Genomic DNA, 2,002 nt, shown 5'->3' with positions numbered 1-2,002 from the left:
CAATTTGTAACAATGAAAATACATCCTGCATATCAGATATTTACATGACGATTCATACCAGTAGCAACATGACAGTTATGAAGTAGCCACGAAAATAATGTTATGGTTGGGTCACAACATGAGGAACTGTATTTAAAGGGCCAGAAGGTTGAGAACCGCTGCCTAAAGATTAATGGGGAAATGTCCTCCCGTGAGGACTGAACAAAAGAAACAGAACCCAGTGCGAAGCCTTCAGGGGAGAAGACGGGGATCAGAAGGGGCTGGTGTTGGGGTCACGACCTAACGAGCGGCATCAGACCCCGGCCTCGGCCAGAACCAGCGTGTGGTGAGCCGTGGCCCTGCGTGTGGCGCTGCTGGTCAACATCACCTCCCAAACCCGGCCTTTCTGAAGAGGAGGGGCCTGGGAGGGGATGGACCCGCGTCCTCGTCAGGGGCCTGAAGCCCCCTCCGGGCGCGGAGCCAGCCCTGCCCCCCACCGACACCTCAGCCACCATGAGCCCTTTAATTCGTTGTCCTTGTCATGGTGGCTGATGAGCCATGTGTGGGGGGGGCAGCCGATGACAGATTCCTGGAGCTTCGCCAGAGGCTGGGAGCCCTGCTGCCCACCCCAAACCCACCTGCCCCGACCTCCGACCTGAGCCACCTGGATGGAGCCCGCTCCTGGGCCCCCACACGTGCTACCTCTGAGGACAGGAAGTTCCCAGCTGGGGGGCTGGGGGGCGGGCGGGCGTCAGGACCAGAGGAAGTGGGTTTGGGGGGCAGACCTCCTCCAATCATGGCCGCCGGCATCTCAGAGGAGGGACACGGAGGCCCTCACCGGGTTTCAGCCCAGCGCCCAGCCCTCCCCTCACCATCCACCTTGCTCCGTCCCTGAACACACATGGGAGAGGGCTGCTTCCCTCAAGGCTGCCGCAACCCCACCCCGCCCTCCCCAGAACTCCAAGGGACCTTCTCTCTGGGGCTGGAGAGAGGGCTGGGGGTTTGGCTCAGACCCTGGGAGCACGTCCCCCCACCCCTCAGCGACCCAGACTTTCTGGGGGGCCTCCAGGGTCGACCTGTGTGTCCAGTGCAGGTCCCCTGAACGTCACCCACGTCCTGGCAGCTCAGGGTCCCTGCTCCCGGAACTGACACCCTGCCCACTGCAGGCACCAACGAGCTCCGTGTGGACCTGGTGGACTTCCAGGACACCCGCCACTTTGCCAAGTACCAGTCGTTCAGGGTGGGGAGCGAGGCCGAGAAGTACAAGCTGGTCCTGGGCGCCTTTGCTGGGGGCACCGCTGGTGAGTGTCGGCAGTACTGTGGGCACTGGGGGTGGGCAGTGGGTATGGGCAGTGGAGAGCATCTGGGAGGGGTCCTGGCCCTGTGTCAAGGTGTCCGAGATGAAAATGTGACCCATGTAGGGCGGCCAGCGGCCCAGAGCGACTCTCTCTGAGCAGGTCCCGGGCCCCCCAGGAAGGACACACGAGGCCCCCACACAAAGGTGGAGCTCGCCCTGGGCCTGCCCCTGGCCCATCAGGAACCTTAAACTTGGAGACCCCAACCGACACCTCGCCCTTCCTCTCCCACCTGCCAGGGTGAGTGACCCAGACCTTGCCCACTGCACCCATCCTCAATAAAGCTTTGCCTCTCTCTGCAGGCACATGATGCCAGTCTATAAATATTTCTCTTTTATGCGACCAGCACAACTAGAGAGCAGACAGGAGTCCTGAGTAGGGGTTACAGGGGATTGGGAAAATGAAAGAGACAGACACAAAGACAGTAGAGAAAGCTGGGACAGGGTGGGTCAGCTGCCCTCTGATGGAGAAACAGGGACCCAGAGCAGATACAGCAGGTTTATTTTATACAGTAACTTACCAGGAAGTTTTACTGAAGTTTAAGATAAAGAAAATAGGTGCATTCTTGTGGCTTCTTTGCAATCGACACTTCTGGATGGGCCTGGATATTCCTGTTTGTCCTGGTGCCTGGCTGGAACTCAGGTGCCTGGCGCCTGAGCTAAAGGGCA

At 59.5% G+C, this 2,002-nt stretch overlaps 1 long non-coding RNA gene across 1 annotated transcript; it reads right to left on the bottom strand.

Annotated features, from left to right (window-relative positions):
• Positions 1-1,481: 1,481 nt before the first annotated feature.
• Positions 1,482-1,996, bottom strand: LOC107185101. Its single transcript, XR_001516017.1, has 2 exons — positions 1,604-1,996; positions 1,482-1,566 (listed from the first exon to the last, which is right to left on the bottom strand). It is a non-coding gene; the product is annotated as an uncharacterized LOC107185101 (long non-coding RNA).
• Between the last annotated feature and the right edge of the window lie 6 nt (positions 1,997-2,002).

The sequence above is a fragment of the Myotis davidii genome, unplaced genomic scaffold (assembly GCF_000327345.1).
Source record: "Myotis davidii unplaced genomic scaffold, ASM32734v1 scaffold609, whole genome shotgun sequence".
Lineage (NCBI taxonomy): Eukaryota > Metazoa > Chordata > Mammalia > Chiroptera > Vespertilionidae > Myotis > Myotis davidii.
The sequence above is the reverse complement of the archived record's forward strand: the minus strand, read 5'-3'. Positions and strand labels throughout refer to the sequence as shown.